This window comes from Tachypleus tridentatus, chromosome 7 (genome assembly GCF_004210375.1).
Source record: "Tachypleus tridentatus isolate NWPU-2018 chromosome 7, ASM421037v1, whole genome shotgun sequence".
In the NCBI taxonomy this organism is placed as follows: domain Eukaryota; kingdom Metazoa; phylum Arthropoda; class Merostomata; order Xiphosura; family Limulidae; genus Tachypleus; species Tachypleus tridentatus.
In genome coordinates this window covers 18,039,786-18,048,593 of record NC_134831.1, presented here as the reverse complement: position 1 = coordinate 18,048,593, position 8,808 = coordinate 18,039,786, and the positions used below count along the sequence as shown (strand labels likewise).

At 33.7% G+C, this 8,808-nt stretch overlaps 1 pseudogene across 1 annotated transcript in view; it reads right to left on the bottom strand.

The window, feature by feature from the left end:
* Positions 1–589: 589 nt before the first annotated feature.
* LOC143255225 (allatostatin-A receptor pseudogene) overlaps positions 590–8,808 on the bottom strand; it is a 32,079-nt pseudogene continuing 23,860 nt past the window's right edge. Inside the window, exon 2 of the transcript XR_013030471.1 lies at positions 590–3,902. The product of XR_013030471.1 is annotated as an allatostatin-A receptor pseudogene (transcript). The remainder of the gene's footprint in view (positions 3,903–8,808) is intronic.

Sequence of the window (8,808 nt, the reverse complement as noted above, 5' to 3'; positions counted from 1 at the left end):
ACAGTGTGGATTTGAAAATTAAATCTTCTGGCTGTCATTAGATGATCTCTCGGAAAAGAGCCAGTTTAAATTATATTAAAGAAAATTTTATTAAACAGTATTTTCAAGCAATATTAGGTTTCTGTAAAACAAAATTTAATGAACAGTAGTTTCGTTTAACATCTGGTTTCTGTCTCGTATAAAACAAAGTTTCACTGAAAAGTAGGTTAGTTTAATGTCTTGTTTCCCTATTTTCAAAACAAAGTTTTACTGAAATGTTTGGTTTCTGGACTATGTAAAACAAACTATTACTGAAGTGTAGTTATGTGTGATGTCTGGTTTTCTGGTTTATGTAATTAACTGAATAAATAAAATTTAATTTCCATTCTTAAATAGAATAAGTTTAAACTCGAGTTACTTTACGTAAATATTCATAGAATATTTGTTTGAAATATTATCAGTCCTCCGAGTGTCAAGCAAGATGTCTTCGTACTGAATAAAGACGTTCATGTATGAACTTCATCAACAAAATGAGCATTCACAACCTGATACACAGAACAAAACGCATTTACTTTACTAAGAAACAATTATACTGCGTTACATACAGAACAACTGTTAACAACATAGAGTCAGAGGTAACAGAATAACTTTTTACCAACTGATACAACGAAAAAAACAACATTTTAACTGAGTAAAAAATGTTTGCGAGGCCTATAGCTTATAAAATGTGCTACTATAATATAACAGTACTGAAAACCCACAACAGTGTTGGTGTGATATTTTATAATCTTTGTTATAATATAGTTACAATCTAACATAATTTTATAATCTTTTTTTCTGATATTTGTTGTCCTAAAAATGATATTATTCAAACAGATGCAAACAAAATAATGTAATTACTAAGTTAACATCCTCAATAAATACTTTATACGACATTACGTGTTTTACAAAAATCAAATCAGAGAGCAGTGCACAAACAGTGAAGCGAGCTTTGGCCTGACGTCATTTGTGGAGCCCCAACACGAACCACGTCAGTATAGCAATAATCATGTTTTAAGCGTCATTACCAAGACACCACAGAAATCAAAGTTAATATCCTTCTAGCATTTAAATATTACATTTCAATAAGTTGAACCCAAGGTTCTTTGTCATGTCACTTTTTATGATGGACACTTGATCATAAGCGTTGAATCAAAGGTGTAAGAAATCCAGAATATAATGTTACCCAACGGTAACTACACGAAGTAGTAAGTGTGGTTACACAGTGTCTTCACATCTGAATATTTTACACTTATTTTTATACTTCCAACCAATTTCACTGCAGAATTACTCTAGATTTATAAACGTTTCCCTGTATTCTCTATAATGTTAGACAAACGTGTTCGTGAACCCTTCTCAAAAGAAGGTTGTTAAAGAAATTACCATCACTTAAACCTCGTGAATAGTGACGTAAGATGTTTCATTTACCGCAGCTTCTTATAAACATTTTTACAATTTCTTTGTATTGTAGAGTCATTGTCAGTAAAACAATCTGAAAAACGTCTTTCAGTAAAATTCAGGATTTTGTTTCACTCATGTTCATTTTATAGTGCGATTCGTAATGATGATATATGATCATTTGCTTTAAATGCAGCCGTTTTTACGAAGGTCCAGTTTTATGCGTCCCAATTCTTGTTGTGTCTGGAGTTGTGCTTATCACGTTAGATTAGTGTCGCTGTAATAACGACACATCTTGGTCAAACGTGACTGAATGCCAGTAAAGAGAAGATGTGGGATTTTTAACACTTCCACCGTCTCGGCTGGTAGTAATAAAAAGACGTCGATAGTGATAGAAATGACACTTCTATTGTTGTCTTAACTTACATCTTTTAGAAAGAAATGCCATTTCCATTATAATCGTAGGATCTTTGTTTCTGAAGTCCCATGTGAAAAATAGTCAAGCAGTCGCACAAAGTAGAATTTACGAATCACGCTTGAAGTATAATGAATTAATTATATTAATAATACCTTACATATAACACGATTGATAAATACACGAATTTGTTATATTTAGTATATGAACGATTCACATCACACTTGAAATATAATGAATACGTCATATTCAGAATACGGAACGTACAACACAATTAATTAATACAAGAAACTGTCATATTTAAAAATTCGTATAATACTTAAAATGTGCATATTTAGAATGAAATATACGAATCATTCTTGAACTATACCGCACGAATTCGTTTAACACAAATTATACAATCTTTCTTATTTTATAGAGATATGAATGTTCTGTGACGAGAGCCTACAAATCGTGCTGTTAAAGCACAGTGTTAGTGCCAAGTAGCACAAAGTATAAGAATCACGCGCGACAATACCTAATTAGTCACGTTTATTCTGCAGAATATGTGTTAAGTTTGCAAAACATGAATGCGATCGTTATCATTGTGTGTGTGGATATGCTGGAATGATAGGAGGTTACTACAGTATTCTTCCTTCTTGGAGATGTAGGGTGGGTTTCATCATGAGAGACCGAAAGCTGCGTTTTGTTATTATTGGTTACACTTTTAGTCCTAAGGGAAATCCAAATATTTTTTTTCCGAAGAAAAGATGGGTAATAAACCCACATAGAAGCGTAAGTGTGCTAGTGGCACTTACAAAATATCATTATTTAGTTTGGTACTCTTAGACGTGTACGTTCCTCCTACTGTTTCCCGTTCTACACGCTCGAAGGTTTGTCTGCAAGGATGGTTTTGTCGGGCGTAACAGGATATCACTTTGCGAAAGGCTTTCCGGAAATTTTCGGAAAGGAAAGCGTAAAGAATTGGATTAACGCAGGAGTTCATGTAAGCCAAGATGTGAGAAGAGATTTGCAGAGCGATGGTGCTTGCTTCGAGTTCGTACTTTCTCAAGCTCTTTAGCACCAGAACGATCTGTATGGGACACCAGCAAATTGCAAAGATCAGAACGACAACCACAACCATCCGGGTGACTCGCTTCTTTGATTTATGGCTCTCTGCGCTCATTTTACCTCCTGGTGCTCCGTGAAACCATAGCCGTTTCAACATGAGCATGTACAGAGCAAAATCAAGACCAGAGGGATAACATAAGAAGACAGGAAGAAAGAGATTTGAAATGCCACGTGGTTGTATCCCTCGTCGGCGAGGAACACGCACACGGAATGCTCCTTCTCTCTGAACATATAATTCATTAGCCCATGAGCTTGTAAAACTGGCACGCAAGCGACAATGATGCAGGACCACGTTATAACTATGGCGATATAAGCGTTTCTTTCCGTGCGGATAGACATTGATGTAATAGGATGTACGACGGCCATAAAGCGATCTAAACTCATTAGAACTAGAGTGTAAATGCTGGCGTACGCACACACAAACACTAGGTACTGGACGATACGACACCAGATGTCACCGAACGGCCAGTACGGAAGAGAATAGTCCCATGCTGTAAAAGGGACACAGAAAATTATAAAGAGGAGGTCCGCCATAGCCAGGTTGATGATCAGAAGATTGGTAGTTGACCTCATCTGGGGGTTAAATAGGACAACAATAACCACTAGAGAATTACCGATCAGTCCAACAACAACAATGATACCAAAGAGAACTGGAACCAATATACTGAGAATTCGTTCCATTTCTTCAGCTTGATCATAATCTAGATCTTCGTGTATGCTGATGTTTTGGGAAACAGTGAAATTACTTATAATGTTCGTTTCCAGCAGGGTTGAGTTTAGGACATTGACAACTGAAGGTGTCGTTCTTTTATACTGTGTCTCCTTCAGGGAACTGAAGTCTTGAACATCAATTTCAATGTCCATGTACTCCATTATGTTTTGTTTTGTTTTTTAGTACTGTTCCAATCGGATATCCAAAACAAATGACGTATACTCTTCCACTTGCAAGTTAACAAAATATCTGAAAAACAAAAACCAAAATTGTATTAATTCTGAGTAGCCCCGCAAGTGTTTTTTTTTTTATACATCTCATCAATTGCATTAGTATTAATTACAGTCCATAGTTTTAACTTGATAAATATTGCATATGTTATGATAAACCAAGTAAAACATTGGACTTTTTACTTACGAAAATCGGTTTAAGAAACGATTTTCAAATGAGAGTCCATATACAAAGTATAACTACTTAGTAAATAATAAAAGCATTATAGGCTAAAAAGCATTATAGACTTCCTCAAGGTATCAATTTGAAACAAATCAGTTTGGTACTACAGATCTTATCGTTTTAATTAAAAAACCAGTTAGGTTCTACAGATCTTGTAACTTTAATTTAAAAATCAGTTGGGTGCTACAGATCTTGTAGTTTTGATTTCAAAATCAGTTAGGTGCTACATAATTTGTCCTTTTAATTTAAAAATCAGTTGAAGATACAGATCTTGTCGTTTAAACTTTAAAATCAGTTGGATGGTACAAATCTTGTAGTTTTAATTTAAGAATCAGTTGAATAGTACAGATCTTGAAGTTTTAATTTAAATATCAATTGGATGGTACAGATCTTGTAGTTTTAATTTGAAAATCACTTGGGTGCTACAGATTTTGTCCTTTAATTTAAAAAATCAGTTGGATGGTAGAGATCTTGTAGTTCTAATTTAAAAATCAGTTGGGTGCTACAGATTTTGTCGTTTTAAATTAAAAATCAGTTGGGTCATAGAGATCTTGTAGTTATAATTTAAAAATCAGTTTGGTGCTACAGATTTTGTTCTTTTAATTTCAATACCAGTTTGGTGCCACAGATCTTGTAGTTTGAATTTAAAAAATCGGTTGGGTGGTACAAATCATGTCGTTTTAACTTAAAATCGATTAGATGGTGCAGATCTTGTCGTGTTAACTTAAAATCGGTTAGATGGTACAGATCTTGTCGTTTTAATTTAAATATCAGTTGGGTGCTACAGATTTTGTAGCTTTAATTTACAAATCAGTTGGGTACTACAGATTTTGTAGCTTAATTTAACGTTTAATATTTTTTGCTGTGTATAATGAATCTAAATCATATCAGTTTATTTTATTTGAAGTTTTGATTTAAGAAATGTTGATTTTTTAATTTTAAAGAAAAAAAACGTTTTTAAAACTGTCTTGATCTTTCTCGGTATAGTTTTCCATACCGTTTGATTGTTCTTAGATTTTAGTTCGTTTTTTTTGTTTGTTTTTAAGCACAAAACCATTTAATGAGCTAACTGTGGTATGCCAATTACAGGTATAGTACCTCAGTTTTTATTATTATAAATTTTCTAAAGTCTCTTCTTAAAGACAAAAAAATATCAAGTATGTTTATGCTTTTATTTTAACAAGACGTTTGCTCACACAATAACGCACACATAAGTTTCACCCAAAGTGTGTTTCCTGATTTTGAGTTTCTATTATCTGAGCCAAAAGGTGTTAAGAGTTATTTACGACAAAGTGATTTTAGCCTCAAAATAGAGATTTGGATAAAGCTTATAATACAATCATCTGCAAATGTATATAGTATTAAATGAGTCTACTGCTTTCTGATCAGGCCCGGCATGGCCAGGTAGTTAGGGCAGTCGATTCGTAATCCAAAGGTCGAGGGTTTGTATCTCTGTCACATTAAACATATTCGCCCTTTCAACTATGGAGGCGTTATAATATAATGGTCAATCCCACTATTCGTTGGTAAAAGAGTAGCCCAAGAGTTGGCGGTGGGTGATGATGACTATCTCCTTTTCCTCTGGTATTTCACTGCTAAATTAAGGACGGCTAGCTTTGCGCGAAATTCAAAAACAAAACACAAACTATACGTTTTCATAATTGTTATAGCGTATGTAGAAACGAGTTACGAATCCATCAAGTAACTGAAGCTATAAAGCAACTAAAATGTTAACTCATAAATAAGTTCAGATAGTCCTCGTGTAGCTTTGGCCGATATGCCAAAAACAAACAAGAAAAAAACAATCAATGGCTCAAAAACTTGATTTAGCCACATGTGAACATTGTTTCTTATGACCTCGAAAATCGTACTTTTGTGCAAGTTCAGTTTTACAGATTTTAAAACGTGAACATTTTTATTTCACTTGGATTCCTGTGAAATATTTACTGTATTTTTATCATTCTCCTTACTAGTTTATCCTTTACGTTTCTTCGACCTTTTAAAGGTCGAGTTTCTGTTTGTTTGTAATTAAGCACAAAACTATACAATGGGCTATCTGTACTATGCCCACGACGGGTATCGAAATCCGATTTCTAGCGTTGTAAGTCCGCGGTCATACCACTGTCTCTCACTGGAGAACAAACGTCATGCTGCATTTGACGCAACATAAGTATTACAATATAGCTTTCAGTTCTAGTTTATCCTTCACGTATCTTTCACTTTTTGAATGTCGAGTTATACTTGATGAAACCTAAGCATTTCAAGGCTGTTGAAGTATCATGTCATTTATCTCAGTGATTTATTCTGAGTCGATAATATAAAATTTTGAAAGGCCCAAAATGTCTCATTAAAATTCCGTGGCGACTTATTGGTTTTGATTAATCATATTTTAATCCCATACGTGTGTATTATTTTCTTTGTACGTTTCAAAGCATAGTGTGGGCCCGGAATGGCCAAGCGTGTTAAGGCGTTCGACTCGTAATCCGAGGGTCGCGGGTTCGAATCCCGGTCGCACCAAACATGCTCGCCCTTTCAGCCATTGGGGGGTTAATGTGACGGTCAATCCCACTATTCGTTGGTAAAAGAGTAACCCAAGAGTTGGCGGTGGGTGGTGATGACTAGCTGCCTTTCCACTAGTCTTACACTGCTAAATTAGGGATGGCTAGCGCAGATAGCCCTCGAGTAACTTTGTGCGAAATTCAAAAACAAACAAACCAAGCATAGTTTATATAGTAATATTTGAAATACCGAAAACTTTTTTAATGTTGCATGACTTTAATAAAAAATAATAATTATTATAAAATTTGTTCTTGAAGGCTTCCACTCGCAAAATAAAATCATATCTTTTTAGCATATTTAAATAATGAACTTTATCTTATTTGGAAAGTGTTACTGAATGATGACCACTACAAATACTTATTACGATTTTTCACTCTTAAATCTGATAACAGAACATACATCAAATACCAGAATAAAAAGGTCACTCCATTAAAAGGTTAAATTTATTGATTATCCCTGATGTACGTGTGTATGTATGTGTATGTGTGTGTATATATATATATATTTATATAAGTAACCAACGTGTTTTCCATTATTGACTGTTTCCTTTACCAGTGATAAAGGTGTCAAAGAAAAGCCATCCAGAATCTTCAACTATTTTTAACCTCAGGTAAACGCAGTATCATTTTCTTGAGAGACTGATGTTGTGCAGGATTCTCTGACAGCCACAATTCATCATGTACATTGCAATAACTAGAAACTAAAGTCAAGGATAGATGAATCCAGAGAACCACTATCCTGTGTGATAGATCGTCTCCTTCTCTCAATTAAGAACGATCGCAGTATTTCGGAAATAGATTCATTATCCCCTCCCGTTAGGAGATACGATTACAACAAGAAATCATAAACATGTCGACAAGCTGATATGACAGTATTCTTTGACAGGTTGTTTAGGCATAGTATTCATGATGAAACTTCAAGGCGGAAGACTTTCGAAACGTCGTCCTCTACACTTGTGGCTTCATAACAGGCAACTGAAACTGTTTTGTTCTACAAATGATAACCTTCTTTGGAAATATATCTTTAATTACTGCTTGTCGTGTACTTATATCAGCCCCGGGCTGTACGAACAAACGAACAAAAATCACTGATTACCAGTTACATATATGTAGTTTTGGCTAAAACATCAACTGGAGACATCATTTTATCATTTACACTTAATATCAACGTGCCAACGTCCAATAAAGGTGAAAATATATGAATAATATATATATATATCAACCACAATATTGATACCTGTTTTATAATGTAACATCACAACAGCATTACATAATAATTTTCGTCTAATTTGTAGAAAATCGCTATTTTTTCTTAATTCCACAGTGAATGTTTATCAAACTAAATATTCACTAATAAACACCACAGTTTTTATGAATTATATAAAATCGCATAATTATTGGTTTAATACTTGTTCTTAATTTTTGTTCCTATAAGTATTCACAAGTTTTGAATATCAGATTCAAAGAAATATGACAAATACCAGGAAGATAAATAGCAGGGGATATTAAACTAAAGTTTCCTTTGAAGAAAATCAATTGCCAAAAAATCTGATGTACTAGAGAGAATAACTCACACCATCTATCAACATCATGGTGACAAAAAGCAATTAAAGATTTGCCCCAAATAAGGATCAGAATATGATGATGATGAGCAGCCAAGGCTTTGCTCCAGATAAAGATCTGATTATGATGATAAATCAATCTTTGCTCCAGATAAGGATCAGAACATGATAATAATAATTAAAACTTTGCTCCAGTAAAGATTATATACACTCAAAAAGACTTTATACAAAACGATATACTTGTAAGTGTTTCACAATAATCTCACTATCTTAAAGATAAACTTGGTCTACTTAATACGCTTGACCTAATTTTCCTGTTCGCATTTATTTTCTCACAGAAGAATTTGTTTTCGTAGTATTTTATAAATTTTCTTTTAAACTGCAGAACTTATGTACATGTTAAGCCATAAATTTAAGCTCGTTCAACAAACAGGGTGAACTGATACTTGGAAGAGTTATTAAAGGAATTATAATAAGATAATTAAATTTCTTATGTTGTGGCGAGAATAAAGTTAAGAAAAATATGTTCATTGAATCAAAGTCAGATTGGTGCCATAGTAACTGCAGTATCTACTACAGTAG